Raw genomic sequence first — 23,562 nt, forward strand, 5'->3', positions numbered from 1 at the left:
CACACACACTATACTTTTATACCCGTAAGACACCATGATGGCGAGGGGTGACTGTCAGGGGGTCTCGACCCGCAGGTTGACTGCCGCTCTTCGGTAGGACTATGATAACTTTACACTATTAAGCTTTCTTTCATGCACAAGTTTAGCGGGCAAAAACATCTCTGACTGAATACAATAGTGTGTTGCCTATAATAGCAACCACACTAATAATAATAATAATAATAATAACAACATTGTTATAGAACAGTGCTTTTGAACCTCTTTCATATCAAGGTCCATTATCTATTCAGCATTTGATGAGATATGTAGCCTCAAGACGTTGTTGGATAAGATTTTGTCCACAATTCCATGCTTTATGGACTATTACTTTCTTGTGTAGACTTCTTGTAAATTAGGTAATGCAGATGTTAAACAATAATTAAACTCTTGAGAGCATAACATGAAACCAAATGGACCCGTAATCAATATCTAATTTTAGTTTAGTTTTGTGTTTTTTACACACACCTGATGATTTAAACTCTCTGATGTTTAACGGTCGGACTACACCAAGCCGTTTCGCGCGCGTCAGTGCTTATGCGTGCGTATGCGGGGCGCGCGCGCGTATGCGCGTTTTGGATAGATCCAATGTATATCAATTCAGCCGGCTACACCAGGCGTACGGATAGCGCGAACCACGGATACGCATTCCCTAAAAATAGGATCGGTTCTATTTTTTAAGCACGCGTATGAGTTTTGTACACAGATTATCTGGTCTTCCTCACATATACTCCCTCATTGGTGTAGCCTGGAGCGTTTACGCATACGCGAGCGTCTTCACGGACAGTACGCACGTATGTGTGCTTTTCTTGGTGTAGTCCGGCCATAAACTGCAGGCAGGCACAATTCTCCTGCACTTAACAGATCTCCAAACCCACAAGCCTCCTGCAGCACTAAACAGATCTCCAAACCCACAAGCCTCCTACACAAAACAGATCTCCAAACCCACAAGCCTCCTGCACTAAACAGATCTCCAAACCCACAAGCCGCCTGCAACACTAAACAGATCTCCAAACCCACAAGCCTCCTGCAGCACTAAACAGATCTCCAAACCCACAAGCCTCCTGCACTAAACAGATCTCCAAACCCACAAGCCTCCTGCATTAAACAGATCTCCAAACCCACAAGCCTCCAACAGCACTAAACAGATCTCCAAAATGGTAAATTGTGCATTTATATAGCGCTTTTATCCAAGGCTCTTTACATAGATTGTGCATTACATTCACACACACATTCATACACCAGTGGCAGAGGAAACCATACAAGGCACCAACCTGCTCACCGGGAGCAACTAGGGGTTCAGAGTCTTGCTCAAGGACACTTCTACACTGACTCTGGGGGAGCCCGCGGTTTCGCTACCCCTGAGCTATGCCGCCCCATCCAAACCCACAAGCATCCTGCACTAAACAGGAGAATTCTTGTAATCCAGTGAAAATCAAGAAAAGAACAGTATGAACAGATGTCCCAAAATAGCCTTAGTAAACATATATAAATATATAATATAGGCCATTATATTTATATATGTTCACTGAGGTCATTTAGGGACATCTAGATGTCCCTAAATGACACACACAGCACACACACACACACACACACACACACACACACACACACACACACACACACACACACACACACACACACACACACACACACACACACACACACACACACACACACACACAAACACACACACACACACACACACACACACACACACACACACACACACGAAACAGTAAACACATTCTTGGCTCTAAGCCTTAAGGGGAAGTTTCTTCATTTCTGCTCTGCTGTACAATGGTGTCACATAACACATGTGAAAAACACTGAGAAGGGAGGGGTTGTTATGAGAGAGAGAGACAGACACTGTCTCGCTCTCAGTTTAACAAAGAAGGAATTGTAGGCCTAGCATGTAATTGTGGACAAAATCGTATCCAACATTCCAACATTATAACTAAAGAACAGTTACACTATCACTGAGATAGATTAGACCTAACTACATTATACATATAACTAACTACATTATACATACTGAAATAAATGTTTGTATTATACTTTTGTACATACAGTTACAATATCACTGAGATAGATTAACCTCAGTAAAGTAAACATTTAAATCGACAGAGACATGACCCTCTTGCACGCACGCACACACACACACACACACACACACACACACACACACACACACACACACACACACACACACACACACACACACACACACACACACACACACACACACACACACACACACACACACACACACACACACACACACACACACACACACACACCTGGTTATGTTGCACATAATATCAAGCCACTATCTTCGTGCACCCCACCCTTCCTTACACACACAGCTCCAACTACACACCTGAGTGAATGCCACTCCCCTCAGGCAGAGAGAGAGAGAGAGAGAGAGAGAGAGAGAGAGAGAGAGAGAGAGAGAGAGAGAGAGAAAGAGGTGTGTTTATACCTAACCTAACCTGAACCTGAAGAGAGAAAGATTGTTGCGACCGAAGGTCGCAGTATACCATGAGAAATGTCGTAGCTTGTCCTTCCTTTCATCCTTCCGTACAGGTAGTTATGTCACGTGACATCACCTCATCAAAGATCAAACCCTGGATATTCATACTGTCACTGTGACATCACAGGTGATATCACAGTGACAGTGATATGGGTATCCCTTTTATGCCCATGAAGATCCCTGATGTCATTGATATATAACTCTGGCCAGATGGCAACGGCATGGCCCAAATATGTGTGGCTGGTTCAGATAGGGATCTCCATGTATGGGCATAAGATATATATTGTATGTATATGGATACATATTATTATTAATAAAGGATAAAATAAAATAAAAGTCCATATATGGTCATTCCCAGAAACAAAATCCCTGTTTTATGCCCATATATGGAGATTTCTGATGTCATCAAACACAGGCCGAAAACATTAATATTAAGTCCATATATGTATATATATTAATAAAAGGATAAAATAAATAAAATGTACATATACAGTATGGGCATTCCGAGATGATTATCCCCTTATGGCCATATATGGATATCCCCAGGCATCAAACTCAGGCCATAACTTGCCAAAGCCCTGCTTGGCTTTACTAATTAGCATACGTTTTGGAATGCCCATATATGGACATCATTTGACATAACATTGTTGACTATCATGCAGGGGTCTCCATATATGAGTAACTGGTCCCATATACATCACTGGCCAGATGGCCAAGAATTGGCGCGACAAGGTCGCATGTCACCCTGAGGTGTCTTACTAGTTTTTTTCCCACTTTCGTTCCTGCCAAACAAGTTTGTCCACAATTCCATGCTGTATGGACTACTACTTTCTCTAATTATGCAGACTTCTTGTAAATTAAATAATGCAGATGTTAAACAATAATTAAACTCTTGACACACACAGCTGATGACGTTGCACATGTTTAAACTGCAGGCAGGCACAATTCTCCTGCACTTAACAGATCTCCAAACCCACAAGCCTTCTGCACTAAAAAGATCTCAAGACCCACAAGCCTCCTGCCTGCACTAAAAAGATCTCCAAACCCACAAGCCTCCAGCAGCACTAAACAGATCTCCAGACGCACAAGCTTCCTGCCTGCACTAAACAGATCTCTAGACCCACAAGCCTCCTGTACTAAACAGGAGAATTCTTGTAATCCAGTGAAATCATGAAACGACACTTTTCTACCAACAGCAGATTATATTTTCATATAAAAGCTGTCCCTAAATGGCCTGGTGATCTAAAGCTAATGTTGATGGTGGATGAGCTCAGTAAACATAGAACAGATGTCCCTAAATGACCTCAGTGAACAGGAAGCAGCCTCCCATTCTTCCTGTCATTGTCTTCTCTGAGCTGCTAAACCTGCTTCTTTCAACCATTTTATCAGGATAAAACTCTACACTTTTAACGTTATCCTTTTCATCGTAGCAGTTTATTTGAGCTGTGCACGCACACACACACACACACACACACACACACACACACACACACACACACACACACACACACACACACACACACACACACACACACACACACACACACACACACACACACACACGAAACAGGACATACATTCTTGGCTCCAAGCTAAGGGGAAGTTTCTTCATTTCTGCTCCGCAGTACAATGGTGTCACATGGCAACACATGTGAAAAACACAGAGAAGGGAGGGGTTATTAGAGACAGACAGACACTGTCTCGCTCTCAGTTTAACAAAGAATGGTATTGTAGGCCTACAGCATGTAATTGTGGACAATATCGTATCCAACATTCCAACATTATAACTAAAGAACAGTTACACTATCACTGAGATAGATTAGACCCAACTACATTATACATATAACTAACTACATTATACATACTGAAATAAATGTTTGTATTATACTTTTGTACATACAGCTACAATATCACTGAGATAGATTAACCTCAGTAAAGTAAACATTTAAATCGACAGAGACATGACCCTCTCGCACGCGCGAGCGCACGCACGCACGCACGCGCACGCACGCGCACACACGCGCACACGCACACACACACACACACACACACACACACACACACACACACACACACACACACACACACACGTGAGTTGAAGCATGAGGTTGACAGAGACAGAGACCAATAGAGAGAGAGGAGAAAGAGAGCAGGGGAGGCTCATATTCAAAGTTCTCCTTCAATAAACCACAGCACGTCCACATGTACCGACACGCACAACCCTCACCTTCACCTTGTCAACACAAAATGGTACCGACATGCAAAGCGGATAACTTAACCCTTTCAAAACCACATGGACTTGCTTGGTCTCTGAAGTCTGAACACAAACAACCTTTGATCTCCAAAATGCCAATAAAGACCTTTCTGTTGTCATGAATGAACTGATAGCTCCAGACAACACACTGACCACACCAATGAAGACCATTCTGTTCCTGGACCACACACACTGAGAACCACTACTCTATGTGAGTGAACAGAAGCAATAGAAATACTCTCACACAAATGGGGTATTTCTGCCCCCTTGTGGTCACTTTCACTCAATTGCTGGGGTTCAAGTAGTCATGTATGAAGTTATTTAATTGTCTATCTGTCCTATACTGGAAACAGATATTCTCTCAGGTTGTCCTCATGATATAGCCTACTACTGTATCTTGGGGAGAAGATTTATTCATTTACGTACCATAATATGACATAAATGTAAGGTGCTATAAAGCAACGATGTTACTTTGAAAAAGTCCTTTATGGGTCCATTTGGTTCCATTTGTAGTTAATGACCTGTAATGGTTCAGTTGGACACTCTCAGAGTTACAGACCTGTAAGGGTCCAAGTTACAGTGGCTGATTTTTTAAACCCGGATGCATGCTGAAAATAGCCGATCTACAAGCGCTGCAGCGTGAAATGTTTTACTTTTAGTCTACTAACTAGTAGACTCGATATAAGATTTCAGTTGACTAAATCTACAGTTGATTTTCTCAACTTTTGGCGCTGGCCGTGATGGCATCGAAGTGGCTGATTTTCACGTACTGTAGCTGCATGCTCACAACGCGCGACTAAAATATCACTAAAACTAAACAGAATTGTATTTGAAAGACCGATTACTGATCGACTGATCAACACTGATTTACATGCTTGTTGTTCCTGAATTCAGTTATTTAGAATTAGAATTTTGTTTAGTTTAATTTGAAAAGCAAAAGCCTTACAATTATAATGGTTAAATACTTATTTCCAACTAAATAGAACAGTTAAAACAAATGTACAAACCAAAAAAAACTTCAGAGTGACGGAAGTTAAAAACGATAAACTAGTTGAAAAGAAAGAGTCGGCACAGCTCGTCAGCCACTATGCACATAATTTATTTAAATAACCAATGTTTCGACTTTAACAGTCTTCCTCAGGGTAAACTAAACTAAAAAACATCCATATGCACCGGACCTGTCAGGAGCAAACATTGGAATATTTGCATCATTTTAATGTTATAAGAATTGAGAACAATATCAAGCACAATGTGTATTAAATAACATAAAACAATATTATATTATATTTCACTTTCAAAACGTGCACTGGGTGATCGGGGGCCTTAGGTTTTACCAGCAGCAAGGGCGACTACCCTGACATGAATTCAAGGCTTCATGGGGGTGTGCAATTTATAGAAAATAAGTAATTTTTTGGGTGAACTTGAAATTACCAATAGTAAGAGTACTCACTAAGTGGGAATGTCCCATTTCAAGTTTTCAAACTGTATAAGGATCATTCCAAAATCATTGGAAAATAGCAGATCTGCTATTTTCAAATTGCCAAAAGTATCCACCTGTTTCCGCCAGAACTTACTGTAGCATTATTTGCGGGACACTTCCGGTTAATAGCAGACATACAAGCTCACGTCGCGTCGCAGTTGCAGCCGCTGTGAGCTTGTAGATCACACTCGGCTGCAGCGCCGGAAGCTGCGTGCACCTTCTGCCCCATGCACGATGGGACTTTGGAAAGTTGTGGATATAGAGCTGAATTGGTTAATCGTTAATGCATGTGTTGTGTGGGGCAGCATTGGCTCAGGGGTAGAGCAACAGTTGATTCTATGGGAAAGATTACAGATCAATCTCTGAAAATGTTGTAAAAGTAAATATTCTTGAGACTTTCATATATTTCTTGAAACTTTCATATATTCTAGATACATTGCACATTCAGTGAATTATTCCACACCTTTTTTGTAAAAAAAAATGATGGCATACAGCTCATGAATATCAAAAGTCCATATTTCAAAATATTACACGAGACCACTCAAAACAAAGATTTGTCAACCTTCTGAAGTCAGAGTTACTTGAAGTCCAGTGGGAAGTTCCCGCAGTCAGTTACGTATGATTTGCGGTGCTATGGGTGCAAAAGCAGCAATGCTTTTTTACACAATATAAACATTTTCTGAGATTGATCTGTAATGACCGATTTCTTTTTTAGTGTGGCACCAGTAAACCACCACGGCCACGGCTATGCCCTCTAGCCGTATTACTACTTCTTTTTACAGTTAGCTTTCCGCAGGTGCCTTCTCAAATCGCACGACTCCACAAAGCCGCTGCCGCACACGACGCACTGGAATGGCCTCTTGTCGCTGTGACCCAGCATGTGCCTCTTCAGGTACTTCCGTGCGGTGAAGGCTCCGGGGCAGAGCGTACAAGCGAAGGGTCTCTCCCCGCTGTGCGTCCTGATGTGCACCGTGAGGAAGACCTTGCGGACGAAGCCTTTCCCGCAAAGCTCGCAGGAGTACGGCCTCTCGCCCGTGTGCGTCCTGGTGTGCAGCATGAGCTCCCCGGACGTGAGGAAGGCTTTCCCGCACTGCGCGCACAAGTGGTTCCTCTCCCCGCTGTGCGTGAGCACGTGCCTCCGGTGAGACTGGCGCGTGAACGTCTTGCCGCAGACGTGGCACGGGCGGCAGCGCGGCCCGTCCTTGCCGTGCGCGGTGCGCACGTGAGCCTGCAGCGCGGCGGGGAGCCAGAAGCCGCGGCCGCAGCGCTCGCAGACGTAGGGCTGGCCTCCCGCCGCCACGCGGGCGTGAAGGAGGTCGAGGTGTGTGTCACCTGGAAAGACATTACATGGAAAAGTATAAGATAAAAAAGGACGCTTGTTTTCTTTCTGTTTTTTGTTTAACTCAATTTTTATCCCACAGTTTTTATAACCCAGTACCCAAGTGTAATCCTGGGCGCTACTCTCCCTCTGCCAACCTGGGTAGAGCAACAAGCTGAGAGCAACACACTGAGCTCATGCTTCCTTCGATATATTGACAATTCCTTCGAAAAAATAAAAAATGTACTAAAATGTCAGGGAAGGACTAGTAGAACTAAGAGGCAAGTTGGTTTGGTGGTGCTTGGGTGTTGCACTCTGAAAATAGCAGATCTACAAGCTCACAACAGGTCACGCTGCGACACTTTATGAGCTTGTAGATCGGCTATTTTCAGCACAAAACCTTTTTTTGCTTGGAAGCACAGAGTTATAACCTCCATCTTTACCAACGATCAGGGAACATACTGGAGATAAATATTCTGTGACTACTTGAAAAGATGAGGAAAAACTAAAAATCACTGGCCGGGGTGAACTATTTATTCATTTAATCTGGCAGTAAGTTAATTCTAAATTAAATGGTCATGTTATGAAGTCATGTAAAGCATACTGTACACGATATTGAACTTTGGATGCCCTTGTTTTCTATAACGCAATGTCCTGCTGCCTCCTGCATTATGTGACACTTAGAGAACACAGGACCCAGGACCGTTGAGTCATTTCCAACGAGTGTTTCTAAACTCCAATTCTTAGAAAAAAACTGCAAACAGAATGTCTTCACAGAAAGTAGCTCATAACATGTCTACGTGGATCTTTATGAAACAGACACTTTGCAGATAGAAAGAGGATAATTCAATCTTCCCAAAGAGCCGCAATATTGGTGGGATTAACGTCGTTTAACACTATCAGATACAGTACTTTTCTGTTTGGATGCCAATGGTTGGTGTTGCAACTCTAGATTCAACATATTTAAAAAGAAAAAAAGCTGGAGTTGCAATTTGGGGCTAAATGTAAACAAGCCATTATACTTTCTTGGGTTTAAAATAAACCAAGAAAGCACCATGACTAGTTTACATTGGGTTACTTTGTACTCAATTCACTGACAAGTTTAAGTCGTCAGCTTTCATTAAGTGGGGCTGTTGTTTTACCTGAGTTCTCGGTGTCGACCACCGCAGAATCCTCGGTGGCGTACTCCTCTCTCTCACCGTCGACATTATTAAGCGGTGGCGGCCGAGCGACGGACGGCCTCTTCTTCTTGTCTCCGAGTATGGCGTCCAGCTGCTCGTAAAACTGGGAACCATCGATCCGTCCCGCCACCGCTGCCCTGCTTTTGTCGCCGCCGGCGTCTTTTATCTTTCTATACGTGTTCTTCAGATCCTTGACTTTCCTCTGGCACTGCCGCCAGGACCTGGTGAAGCCCTGTTCCGCCATGCCTCGAGATATGTCTTCGTACAACGACTTTTTCAATTTGCTCCTCCTGCCTTTTCCAAGAAGCGTGTCCTGCATGGAGGCGTCCTCCCACAGCGACAGGAGACACTGAACCTCTCCGTCTTTCCACTTCTTGAAGAGGCTGCTGCTCGACGTTTCTTCTTCTGTAAAACTCTCTGCCATAGAGCTGCTATCCTTTTGTTTACTTTCGACGACAGCCCTGCGCGCAATTCTTGCGCTCGGCGAGCGGTCGGGTCTCGCTGACGTCTCGGGTGGGGACTCCCTCTCCCCCGGGTGTTCCGCCCAGGTGGGCGGGGTTTCGAGGTTAGGCGTGTGAAGGAGTTGTTTGTCGGCTGCGGCAGCGCCCGGTTCTCCGATGCTGTGCTCCTGTAGGACGTGTTGCAGAAGACCGTCTTCTTGGCTGTGAGAGAAGGCGCACAGACAGCATAGGTACGGCGGCCCCGGGGGGGTGAGGTGACTGACACCTGGAAAGACATTACAAGGAAACAATACGATAAAAGGACGTCAGGGATCATACCGGTCACTTACCGTTGTACTGGAGCTGTGGTTCTCAACCTTTTCTGCCCCAAATTAATTATATTTGAACTGGGGACCCCCCCCCCCTGACGAGCACTAAGAGTTGAGGCATTACATCTTGTACATCACAGCTCTACATTAAGTTAATCATCTGGGGACCCCATAAAATAATTTGGGAACCACTGTACTGGAGAAGTATAGCACTCTCTCTAAGTCAAACGTACAGTGCTACTGACGTTAGCTCCCCTATAAATATTTGCAGAAAATATATTGTCTGCTGATTTGCTAGCCTTCCCTTAATATGAAGGAAGGAACTCACCATCATATCATTGTGCTCACAGCATTACCAGGCTGAGAACAACTAAATCCACGTTGAAATCATCTCAGGAAACTACACATAGGTGTCAGTGTGACACTGTCATACGACTAGGGTTGGGCTCGGTAACCGCCGTACCGCCGTACCGCCGTACCGCGGTATACCGAGGTCTACCGCGGTGTCAGTGTGCTTACCGCGGTAAAAAGACAAAAAAAAGGTCTCTTTTTCATTGGAAAACAAGCAAGTTTTAAAACGGGGGAGAAGCGAGGACCGCATGCGCTCCATGCCGCTCTGCTCTGGGCCGTGTACCACATGTTTGGAAGCCACACTCAGACACAGACCTGCACACAGTGCACAGGGCAGGAGAGTACAGAGCACAACTCTGACGGAGCAGCATAAACTTTCTCTGTAATCCACTCGACACAAGGATGTTAATACATATCTTGTGTTGTGGCATATCTTTTTTTATTCATACGGATTACTGGCGGAGCGCGGGCCGCGTGGACTAAAACCGAAAATGAAACTATTTTACTTTTTCCACCGCGTCGTACGTTGTGCCCCGTCCGGCGGCGCGTCGGCGATTTTATAACCTTTTCTGTCAACTCTTGTAACTAAAACCTGTATATAGCAGCACTCAATCACTGCGATTTGAGAGTTGAGACGTGACGTGAGTTTACAGAATCACTGTACACGATCTGACTACCCGTCCTCTTCTGGTTTGTTCACACAGCTGTTTGAGTCTGAAAAGCGCAAGTAGCTAGCCTACGTTACTATGGTAACCCGACAGTGCAGATCTAAAAGCTCAGAACGCGTCGCAGATGCGATGTGTTGTGTGCTTGTAGATATGCTCCTTTCAAAGTCGGCGTCTTTCTTTGTTTAAGCCCTTAGCCCAATCAGGGACCAGCATTTCTGGCAATGTCATCATTAACAGCTAATGAGGGACCATCATTCCTGGTGATGCCAGGGGTGAGCGTTAGAGCTTAGAAATTCAGCCCGAGCCCGACGGGACCCGACGGGTCGGCGCGGCGCGGGCTGGGCCGGGCTCAAATTTCCATGTATATGACGGGCTATGGGTCGGGTCGGGCTTTTATAATCCGGTAGGCAAGCGCAGCGCAGTATCATGATGTCTCTGTGACTGTGTAAACTGCGCGCTCATGACTCTATGGCTGCACCGCTGCGCTGTTTCGCAACTTGACAGTTGAGCGTGAGTGTGTGTGTGCGTGCGCTGTGTGTGTGCGTGTGGCTGGCTGCTGTGGCGTGTGCAGTGCATGCATGCGCTGCCAGCGCTGGTCGAGCAGAGCAGAGCGGAGGACATCGTTGAAACAGTGTGGGTAGAGCTGCGAGGGCCCGGTCATCGCTGCTTGCAGCTTTAATTAGGGCCCGAGCACACACAGTGTGTGAGGACCCTATTGTAATTGCAAAGATTATTAGGGCCCGAGCACACACAGTGTGAGGACCCTATTGTAATTGCAAAGATTATTAGGGCCCGAGCACACACAGTGTGAGGACCCTATTGTAATTGCAAAGATTATTAGGGCCCGAGCACACACAGTGTGAGGACCCTATTGTAATTGCAAAGATTATTATTATTCTTCCCCCTAAAGAATCGCGTTTTTGAGGCGCAAAACGTACTCCAAAAGTTGCGCAACTTTGCAAGCACATCACAAGTGGCGAAAAATTACGTATTTAAAAAAAAAAAAAAGTGGGCGGGGCCTAATTGCGCAACAGCGCCCCCTACAAAATTTCAACGCAACAGCCCCACTAGACGGTTTCACCCACAAGTACAAAAATCGGTACACATCTGTATTGTGTCCGGACTCACAAAAAAGTCTCTCGGCGCCACGTCCGAAACCAAACAGGAAGTCAGCCATTTTGACTAATTAGTGGCGTTTTGGTGTATTTTTGGACGTTTTCATGTGTCGCACTTTAACGAACTCCTCCTAGGGGGTTAATCGGATCAACTTCAAGTTCGCTCGGCATACTCAAGACACCTTAACGATGAAAAGTTGTGCGAATCGTGAGTTTTCGTAAAACGGCGTGCCCGTGGCGTAGCGTCAAACTTCCTTCACCAAACAGGAAGTGCCCCCTCTTCTGATTGGTCCATACTTGATTGTTCCTTTTTTTGGCTGTTACTCATCAACCGTTTATCGTACAGAGTTGTGGCTGGTATCATATGACTTGATTAAGAGTCCTTAACCTTAATTGACGCTTCCTCCGCCAAACAGGAAGTGCCCTTCACCAAACAGGAAGTGCCTCTATAACTCATGAACCGTTTGTCGTACAGACTCGCGGCTGGTGTCATAACATTTTTTTTTTCTCAACATTTTTTTTCTCAATTTTTTTTCTCAAATTTTTTTTTTTCTCAAAATTTTTTTTTCTCAAATTTTTTTTTCTCAAATTTTTTTTTCTCAAATTTTTTTTTCTCAAATTTTTTTTTTCTCAAATTTTTTTTTCTCAAATTTTTTTTTTCTCAAATTTTTTTTTCTCAAATTTTTTTTTTCTCAAATTTTTTTTTCTCAAATTTTTTTTTTCTCAAATTTTTTTTTCTCAAATTTTTTTTTCTCACATTTTTTTTTTCTCAAATTTTTTTTTCTCAAATTTTTTTTTCTCAATTTTTTTTTTTCTCAAAATTTTTTTTTTCTCAAAAATTTTTTTTTCTCAAAATTTTTTTTTTCTCAATTTTTTTTTTCTCAAAATTTTTTTTTTCTCAAATTTTTTTTTCCTCAAATTTTTTTTTCTCAATTTTTTTTTTCCTCAAATTTTTTTTTTCTCAAATTTTTTTTTTCTCAAAAATTTTTTTTTTACCCCTTGTGATGTGGGTAGATCTCCGAGGGCCCGGTCATTGCTGCTTGCAGCTTTAATTATTATTATTATTATTATTCTTCCCCCTAAAGAATCGCGTTTTTGAGGCGCAAAACGTACTCCAAAAGTTGCGCAACTTTGCAAGCACATCACAAGTGGCGAAAAATTACGTATTTAAAAAAAAAAAAAAGTGGGCGGGGCCTAATGGCGCAACAGCGCCCCCTACAAAATTTCAACGCAACAGCCCCACTAGACGGTTTCACCTACACGTACGAAAATCGGTACACATCTGTATCGTGTCCGGACTCACAAAAAAGTCTCTCGGCGCCACGTCCGAAACCAAACAGGAAGTCAGCCATTTTGACTAATTAGTGGCGTTTTGGTGTATTTTTTGCCGTTTTCACGTGTCGTACTTTAACGAACTCCTCCTAGGGGGTTAATCGGATCAACTTCAAGTTCGCTCGGCATACTCAAGACACCTTAACGATGAAAAGTTGTGCGAATCGTGAGTTTTCGTAAAACGGCGTGCCCGTGGCGAAGCGTCAAACTTCCTTCGCCAAACAGGAAGTGCCCCCTCTTCTGATTGGTCCATACTTAATTGTTCCTTTTTTGGTCTGTTACTCATCAACCGTTTATCGTACAGAGTTGTGGCTGGTATCATATGACTTGATTAAGAGTCCTTAACCTTAATTGACGCTTCCTTCGCCAAACAGGAAGTGCCCTTCACCAAACAGGAAGTGCCTCTATAACTCATGAACCGTTTGTCGTACAGACTCGCGGCTGGTGTCATACATTTTTATCTTTCTCAAAAAAAAGTTTTTTCTCAAAAAATTTTTTTTACTCAAATTTTTTTTTTCTTAATTTTTTTCTCAAAATTTTTTTTTCTCAAATTTTTTTTTTCTCAATTTTTTTCTCAACTTTTTTTTTCTCAAAAAAAATTGTTTTCTCAAAAATTTTGCTAATGCTAATGCTAACATGCTAATGCTAACATGCTAATGCTAATGCTAACAAATGCTAATGCTAACATGCTAATGCTAACATGCTAATGCGAACATGCTAATGCTAATGCTAACAAATGCTAATGCTAACATGCTAATGCTAACATGCTAATGCTAATGCTAACATGCTAATGCTAACAAATGCTAACATGCTAATGCGAACATGCTAATGCTAATGCTAACAAATGCTAATGCTAACATGCTAATGCTAACATGCTAATGCTAATGCTAACAAATGCTAATGCTAACATGCTAATGCTAACAAATGCTAATGCTAACATGCTAATGCTAACATGCTAATGCTAATGCTAACAAATGCTAATGCTAACATGCTAATGCTAACACATGCTAATGCTAACATGCTAATGTCAATGCTAACAAATGCTAATGCTAACATGCTAATGCTAATGCTAACAAATGCTAATGCTAACATGCTAATGCTAACATGCTAATGCTAATGCTAACAAATGCTAATGCTAACATGCTAATGCTAACAAATGCTAATGCTAACATGCTAATGCCAATGCTAACAAATGCTAATGCTAACATGCTAATGCTAACACATGCTAATGCTAAAAATGCTAATGCTAAAAATGCTAATGCTAATGCTAAAAATGCTAATGCTAACACATGCTAATGCTAATGCTAACACATGCTAATGCTAAAAATGCTAATGCTAAAATGCTAATGCTAACAAATGTTAATGCTAACACATGCTAATGCTTACACATGCTAATGCTAACAAATGTTAATGCTAACAAATGCTAATGCTGATTCAAAAATTCTAATGCTAATTGGCTGCTACCTCTTGTGACGTGGGTAGAGCTTCGAGGGCCCGGTCATTGCTGCTTGCAGCTTTAATTAGGGCCCGAGCACACACAGTGTGAGGACCCTATTGTAATTGCAAAGATTATTATTATTCTTCCCCCTAAAGAATCGCGTTTTTGAGGCGCAAAACGTACTCCAAAAGTTGCGCAACTTTGCAAGCACATCACAAGTGGCGAAAAATTACGTATTTAAAAAAAAAAAAAAGTGGGCGGGGCCTAATTGCGCAACAGCGCCCCCTACAAAATTTCAACGCAACAGCCCCACTAGACGGTTTCACCCACAAGTACAAAAATCGGTACACATCTGTATTGTGTCCGGACTCACAAAAAAGTCTCTCGGCGCCACGTCCGAAACCAAACAGGAAGTCAGCCATTTTGACTAATTAGTGGCGTTTTGGTGTATTTTTGGACGTTTTCATGTGTCGCACTTTAACGAACTCCTCCTAGGGGGTTAATCGGATCAACTTCAAGTTCGCTCGGCATACTCAAGACACCTTAACGATGAAAAGTTGTGCGAATCGTGAGTTTTCGTAAAACGGCGTGCCCGTGGCGTAGCGTCAAACTTCCTTCACCAAACAGGAAGTGCCCCCTCTTCTGATTGGTCCATACCTCATTGTTCCTTTTTTTGGCTGTTACTCATCAACCGTTTATCGTACAGAGTTGTGGCTGGTATCATATGACTTGATTAAGAGTCCTTAACCTTAATTGACGCTTCCTCCGCCAAACAGGAAGTGCCCTTCACCAAACAGGAAGTGCCTCTATAACTCATGAACCGTTTGTCGTACAGACTCGCGGCTGGTGTCATAACATTTTTTTTTTCTCAACATTTTTTTTCTCAATTTTTTTTCTCAAAAATTTTTTTTTCTCAAATTTTTTTTTTCTCAAATTTTTTTTTCTCAAATTTTTTTTTCTCAAATTTTTTTTTCTCAAATTTTTTTTTTCTCAATTTTTTTTTTCTTAATTTTTTTTTTCCTCAAAATTTTTTTTTCTCAAATTTTTTTTTTTCTCAAATTTTTTTTCTCAAATTTTTTTTTTCTCAAATTTTTTTTTCTCAATTTTTTTTTCTCAAAACATTTTTTTCTCAAACATTTTTTTTCTCAACATTTTTTTTTCTCAAATTTTTTTTTCTCAAATTTTTTTTCTCAAATTTTTTTTTGAGAAAAACGTTAAACTATCGTTAAAGTGCGACCCGTGATAACGGCCAAAAATGCGCCAAAACGCCACTAATTAGTCGAAATGGCTGACTTCCTGTTTGGTTTCTGATTGGCTGCTGGCCTTGTGACGTGGGTAGAGCTGCGAGGGCCCGGTCATTGCTGCTTGCAGCTTTAATTAGGGCCCGAGCACACACAGTGTGAGGACCCTATTGTAATTGCAAAGATTATTAGGGCCCGAGCACACAGTGTGTGAGGACCCTATTGTATTTGCAAAGATTATTATTAGGGCCCGAGCACACACAGTGTGAGGACCCTATTGTAATTGCAAAGATTATTATTATTCTTCCCCCTAAAGAATCGCGTTTTTGAGGCGCAAAACGTACTCCAAAAGTTGCGCAACTTTGCAAGCACATCACAAGTGGCGAAAAATTACGTATTTAAAAAAAAAAAAAAGTGGGCGGGGCCTAATGGCGCAACAGCGCCCCCTACAAAATTTCAACGCAACAGCCCCACTAGACGGTTTCACCTACACGTACGAAAATCGGTACACATCTGTATCGTGTCCGGACTCACAAAAAAGTCTCTCGGCGCCACGTCCGAAACCAAACAGGAAGTCAGCCATTTTGACTAATTAGTGGCGTTTTGGTGTATTTTTGGCAGTTTTCACGGGTCGCACTTTAACGAACTCCTCCTAGGGGGTTAATCGGATCAACTTCAAGTTCGCTCGGCATACTCAAGACACCTTAACGATGAAAAGTTGTGCGAATCGTGAGTTTTCGTAAAACGGCGTGCCCGTGGCGAAGCGTCAAACTTCCTTCGCCAAACAGGAAGTGCCCCCTCTTCTGATTGGTCCATACTTGATTGTTCCTTTTTTTGGCTGATACTCATCAACCGTTTATCGTACAGAGTTGTGGCTGGTATCATATGACTTGATTAAGAGTCCTTAACCTTAATTGACGCTTCCTTCGCCAAACAGGAAGTGCCCTTCACCAAACAGGAAGTGCCTCTATAACTCATGAACCGTTTGTCGTACAGACTCGCGGCTGGTGTCATAATTTTTTTTTTCTCAAAAATGTTTTTTTCTCAAATTTTTTTTTTCTCAAATTTTTTTTCTCAAATTTTTTTTTCTCAAAATTTTTTTTTCTCATTTTTTTTTCTCAAATTTTTTTTTTCTCAATTTTTTTTCTCAATTTTTTTTTCTCATTGTTTTTCTCAACATTTTTTTTTCTCAATTTTTTTTTCTCAAATTTTTTTTTTCTCAATTTTTTTTTCTCAAAAATGTTGCTAATGCTAATGCTAACAAATGCTAATGCTAACATGCTAATGCTAATGCTAACATGCTAATGCTAACAAATGCTAATGCTAACATGCTAATGCTAATGCCAATGCTAACAAATGCTAATGCTAACATGCTAATGCTAACATGCTAATGCTAATGCTAGCTAATGCTAATGCTAACATGCTAATGCTAATGCTAACAAATGCTAATGCTAATGCTAATATGCTAATGCTAATGCCAATGCTAACAAATGCTAATGCTAACATGCTAATGCTAACATGCTAATGCTAATGCTAACAAATGCTAATGATAACACATGCTAATGATAACACATGCTAATGCTAATGCTAAAAATGCTAATGCTAATGCTAACACATGCTAATGCTAACAAATGCTAATGCTAACAAATCCTAATGTTAACTAATGCTAATGCTTACACTTGCTAATGCTAACATGCTAATGCTAACAAATGCTAATGCTGATTAAAAAATTCTAATGCTAATTGGCTGCTACCTCTTGTGACGTGGGTAGAGCTTCGAGGGCCCGGTCATTGCTGCTTGCAGCTTTAATTAGGGCCCGAGCACACACAGTGTGAGGACCCTATTGTAATTGCAAAGATTATTATTATTCTTCCCCCTAAAGAATCGCGTTTTTGAGGCGCAAAACGTACTCCAAAAGTTGCGCAACTTTGCAAGCACATCACAAGTGGCGAAAAATTACGTATTTAAAAAAAAAAAAAAGTGGGCGGGGCCTAATTGCGCAACAGCGCCCCCTACAAAATTTCAACGCAACAGCCCCACTAGACGGTTTCACCCACAAGTACAAAAATCGGTACACATCTGTATTGTGTCCGGACTCACAAAAAAGTCTCTCGGCGCCACGTCCGAAACCAAACAGGAAGTCAGCCATTTTGACTAATTAGTGGCGTTTTGGTGTATTTTTGGACGTTTTCATGTGTCGCACTTTAACGAACTCCTCCTAGGGGGTTAATCGGATCAACTTCAAGTTCGCTCGGCATACTCAAGACACCTTAACGATGAAAAGTTGTGCGAATCGTGAGTTTTCGTAAAACGGCGTGCCCGTGGCGTAGCGTCAAACTTCCTTCACCAAACAGGAAGTGCCCCCTCTTCTGATTGGTCCATACTTCATTGTTCCTTTTTTTGGCTGTTACTCATCAACCGTTTATCGTACAGAGTTGTGGCTGGTATCATATGACTTGATTAAGAGTCCTTAACCTTAATTGACGCTTCCTCCGCCAAACAGGAAGTGCCCTTCACCAAACAGGAAGTGCCTCTATAACTCATGAACCGTTTGTCGTACAGACTCGCGGCTGGTGTCATAACATTTTTTTTTTCTCAACATTTTTTTTCTCAAATTTTTTTTTGAGAAAAACGTTAAACTATCGTTAAAGTGCGACCCGTGATAGCGGCCAAAAATGCGCCAAAACGCCACTAATTAGTCGAAATGGCTGACTTCCTGTTTGGTTTCTGATTGGCTGCTGGCCTTGTGACGTGGGAAGAGCTCCGAGGGCCCGTCCATTGCTGCTTGCAGCTTTAATTATTATTATTCTTCCCCCTAAAGAATCGCGTTTTTGAGGCGCAAAACGTACTCCAAAAGTTGCGCAACTTTGCAAGCACATCACAAGTGGCGAAAAATTACGTATTTAAAAAAAAAAAAAAGTGGGCGGGGCCTAATTGCGCAACAGCGCCCCCTACAAAATTTCAACGCAACAGCCCCACTAGACGGTTTCACCCACAAGTACAAAAATCGGTACACATCTGTATTGTGTCCGGACTCACAAAAAAGTCTCTCGGCGCCACGTCCGAAACCAAACAGGAAGTCAGCCATTTTGACTAATTAGTGGCGTTTTGGTGTATTTTTGGACGTTTTCATGTGTCGCACTTTAACGAACTCCTCCTAGGGGGTTAATCGGATCAACTTCAAGTTCGCTCGGCATACTCAAGACACCTTAACGATGAAAAGTTGTGCGAATCGTGAGTTTTCGTAAAACGGCGTGCCCGTGGCGTAGCGTCAAACTTCCTTCACCAAACAGGAAGTGCCCCCTCTTCTGATTGGTCCATACTTCATTGTTCCTTTTTTTGGCTGTTACTCATCAACCGTTTATCGTACAGAGTTGTGGCTGGTATCATATGACTTGATTAAGAGTCCTTAACCTTAATTGACGCTTCCTCCGCCAAACAGGAAGTGCCCTTCACCAAACAGGAAGTGCCTCTATAACTCATGAACCGTTTGTCGTACAGACTCGCGGCTGGTGTCATAACATTTTTTTTCTCAACATTTTTTTTCTCAATTTTTTTTCTCAAAATTTTTTTTTTCTCAAATTTTTTTTTTCTCAAATTTTTTTTTCTCAAATTTTTTTTTCTCAAATTTTTTTTTCTCAAATTTTTTTTTCTCAATTTTTTTTTTCTCAATTTTTTTTTTCTTAATTTTTTTTTTCCTCAAAATTTTTTTTTTCTCAAATTTTTTTTCTCAAATTTTTTTTTTCTCAAATTTTTTTTTCTCAATTTTTTTTTCTCAAAACATTTTTTTCTCAACTTTTTTTTCTCAACTTTTTTTTCTCAATTTTTTTTTTCTCAAATTTTTTTTCTCAATTTTTTTTTTGAGAAAAACGTTAAACTATCGTTAAAGTGCGACCCGTGATAGCGGCCAAAAATGCGCCAAAACGCCACTAATTAGTCGAAATGGCTGACTTCCTGTTTGGTTTCTGATTGGCTGCTGGCCTTGTGACGTGGGAAGAGCTCCGAGGGCCCGTCCATTGCTGCTTGCAGCTTTAATTAGGGCCCGAGCACACACAGTGTGAGGACCCTATTGTAATTGCAAAGATTATTATTATTCTTCCCCCTAAAGAATCGCGTTTTTGAGGCGCAAAACGTACTCCAAAAGTTGCGCAACTTTGCAAGCACATCACAAGTGGCGAAAAATTACGTATTTAAAAAAAAAAAAAAGTGGGCGGGGCCTAATTGCGCAACAGCGCCCCCTACAAAATTTCAACGCAACAGCCCCACTAGACGGTTTCACCCACAAGTACAAAAATCGGTACACATCTGTATTGTGTCCGGACTCACAAAAAAGTCTCTCGGCGCCACGTCCGAAACCAAACAGGAAGTCAGCCATTTTGACTAATTAGTGGCGTTTGGGTGTATTTTTGGACGTTTTCATGTGTCGCACTTTAACGAACTCCTCCTAGGGGGTTAATCGGATCAACTTCAAGTTCGCTCGGCATACTCAAGACACCTTAACGATGAAAAGTTGTGCGAATCGTGAGTTTTCGTAAAACGGCGTGCCCGTGGCGTAGCGTCAAACTTCCTTCACCAAACAGGAAGTGCCCCCTCTTCTGATTGGTCCATACTTCATTGTTCCTTTTTTTGGCTGTTACTCATCAACCGTTTATCGTACAGAGTTGTGGCTGGTATCATATGACTTGATTAAGAGTCCTTAACCTTAATTGACGCTTCCTCCGCCAAACAGGAAGTGCCCTTCACCAAACAGGAAGTGCCTCTATAACTCATGAACCGTTTGTCGTACAGACTCGCGGCTGGTGTCATAACATTTTTTTTTTCTCAACATTTTTTTTCTCAATTTTTTTTCTCAAAAATTTTTTTTTCTCAAATTTTTTTTTTCTCAAATTTTTTTTTCTCAAATTTTTTTTTCTCAAATTTTTTTTTCTCAAATTTTTTTTTTCTCAATTTTTTTTTTCTTAATTTTTTTTTTCCTCAAAATTTTTTTTTCTCAAATTTTTTTTTTTCTCAAATTTTTTTTCTCAAATTTTTTTTTTCTCAAATTTTTTTTTCTCAATTTTTTTTTCTCAAAACATTTTTTTCTCAAAAATTTTTTTTCTCAACATTTTTTTTTCTCAAATTTTTTTTTCTCAAATTTTTTTTCTCAAATTTTTTTTTGAGAAAAACGTTAAACTATCGTTAAAGTGCGACCCGTGATAGCGGCCAAAAATGCGCCAAAACGCCACTAATTAGTCGAAATGGCTGACTTCCTGTTTGGTTTCTGATTGGCTGCTGGCCTTGTGACGTGGGAAGAGCTCCGAGGGCCCGTCCATTGCTGCTTGCAGCTTTAATTATTATTATTCTTCCCCCTAAAGAATCGCGTTTTTGAGGCGCAAAACGTACTCCAAAAGTTGCGCAACTTTGCAAGCACATCACAAGTGGCGAAAAATTACGTATTTAAAAAAAAAAAAAATGGGCGGGGCCTAATTGCGCAACAGCGCCCCCTACAAAATTTCAACGCAACAGCCCCACTAGACGGTTTCACCCACAAGTACAAAAATCGGTACACATCTGTATTGTGTCCGGACTCACAAAAAAGTCTCTCGGCGCCACGTCCGAAACCAAACAGGAAGTCAGCCATTTTGACTAATTAGTGGCGTTTTGGTGTATTTTTGGACGTTTTCATGTGTCGCACTTTAACGAACTCCTCCTAGGGGGTTAATCGGATCAACTTCAAGTTCGCTCGGCATACTCAAGACACCTTAACGATGAAAAGTTGTGCGAATCGTGAGTTTTCGTAAAACGGCGTGCCCGTGGCGTAGCGTCAAACTTCCTTCACCAAACAGGAAGTGCCCCCTCTTCTGATTGGTCCATACTTCATTGTTCCTTTTTTTGGCTGTTACTCATCAACCGTTTATCGTACAGAGTTGTGGCTGGTATCATATGACTTGATTAAGAGTCCTTAACCTTAATTGACGCTTCCTCCGCCAAACAGGAAGTGCCCTTCACCAAACAGGAAGTGCCTCTATAACTCATGAACCGTTTGTCGTACAGACTCGCGGCTGGTGTCATAACATTTTTTTTTTCTCAACATTTTTTTTCTCAATTTTTTTTCTCAAAAATTTTTTTTTCTCAAATTTTTTTTTTTCTCAATTTTTTTTTTCTCAATTTTTTTTTCTCAAATTTTTTTTTCTCAAATTTTTTTTTTCTCAATTTTTTTTTTCTTAATTTTTTTTTCCTCAAAATTTTTTTTTCTCAAATTTTTTTTTTCTCAAATTTTTTTTCTCAAATTTTTTTTTTCTCAAATTTTTTTTTCTCAATTTTTTTTTCTCAAAACATTTTTTTCTCAAAAGTTTTTTTTCTCAACATTTTTTTTTCTCAATTTTTTTTTTCTCAAATTTTTTTTCTCAATTTTTTTTTTGAGAAAAACGTTAAACTATCGTTAAAGTGCGACCCGTGATAGCGGCCAAAAATGCGCCAAAACGCCACTAATTAGTCGAAATGGCTGACTTCCTGTTTGGTTTCTGATTGGCTGCTGGCCTTGTGACGTGGGAAGAGCTCCGAGGGCCCGTCCATTGCTGCTTGCAGCTTTAATTAGGGCCCGAGCACACACAGTGTGTGAGGACCCTATTGTAATTGCAAAGATTATTATTATTATTCTTCCCCCTAAAGAATCGCGTTTTTGAGGCGCAAAACATACTCCAAAAGTTGCGCAACTTTGCAAGCACATCACAAGTGGCGAAAAATTACGTATTTAAAAAAAAAAAAAAGTGGGCGGGGCCTAATTGCGCAACAGCGCCCCCTACAAAATTTCAACGCAACAGCCCCACTAGACGGTTTCACCCACAAGTACAAAAATCGGTACACATCTGTATTGTGTCCGGACTCACAAAAAAGTCTCTCGGCGCCACGTCCGAAACCAAACAGGAAGTCAGCCATTTTGACTAATTAGTGGCGTTTTGGTGTATTTTTGGACGTTTTCATGTGTCGCACTTTAACGAACTCCTCCTAGGGGGTTAATCGGATCAACTTCAAGTTCGCTCGGCATACTCAAGACACCTTAACGATGAAAAGTTGTGCGAATCGTGAGTTTTCGTAAAACGGCGTGCCCGTGGCGTAGCGTCAAACTTCCTTCACCAAACAGGAAGTGCCCCCTCTTCTGATTGGTCCATACTTCATTGTTCCTTTTTTTGGCTGTTACCATAGAGTATATATAAAATAGAGAGCGGACGAGCCCCGCCCCCACTATCATTTCAATGCAAGTGCTCAGTGGCGTTTGAAGCAACGGCTACGTGCTAGCATGTAGCTAATCCAGGTGCATTCTGGGGGAAATTGGCCACTATTCGAGACCACAAATGACGTCACGCTGCTCTCCGCTCACAGTCTGGAGTGGAGGGGGCGGGGCCAAAATGCGTGTTTAGGCTGCAGTTCCAACTTTGGCCACCATCGGGGCTGCTTCAAATCTAGCCCTGGGTTCTGGGGGCTTGGCTGTTACTCATCAACCGTTTATCGTACAGAGTTGTGGCTGGTATCATATGACTTGATTAAGAGTCCTTAACCTTAATTGACGCTTCCTCCGCCAAACAGGAAGTGCCCTTCACCAAACAGGAAGTGCCTCTATAACTCATGAACCGTTTGTCGTACAGACTCGCGGCTGGTGTCATAACATTTTTTTTTTCTCAACATTTTTTTTCTCAATTTTTTTTCTCAAAAAATTTTTTTTCTCAAATTTTTTTTTCTCAAATTTTTTTTTCTCAAATTTTTTTTTTCTCAATTTTTTTTTTCTTAATTTTTTTTTTCCTCAAAATTTTTTTTTCTCAAATTTTTTTTTTCTCAAATTTTTTTTCTCAAATTTTTTTTTTCTCAA

The sequence above is a fragment of the Nannobrachium achirus genome (assembly GCF_963921795.1).
Source record: "Nannobrachium achirus genome assembly, chromosome: 23".
Lineage (NCBI taxonomy): Eukaryota > Metazoa > Chordata > Actinopteri > Myctophiformes > Myctophidae > Nannobrachium > Nannobrachium achirus.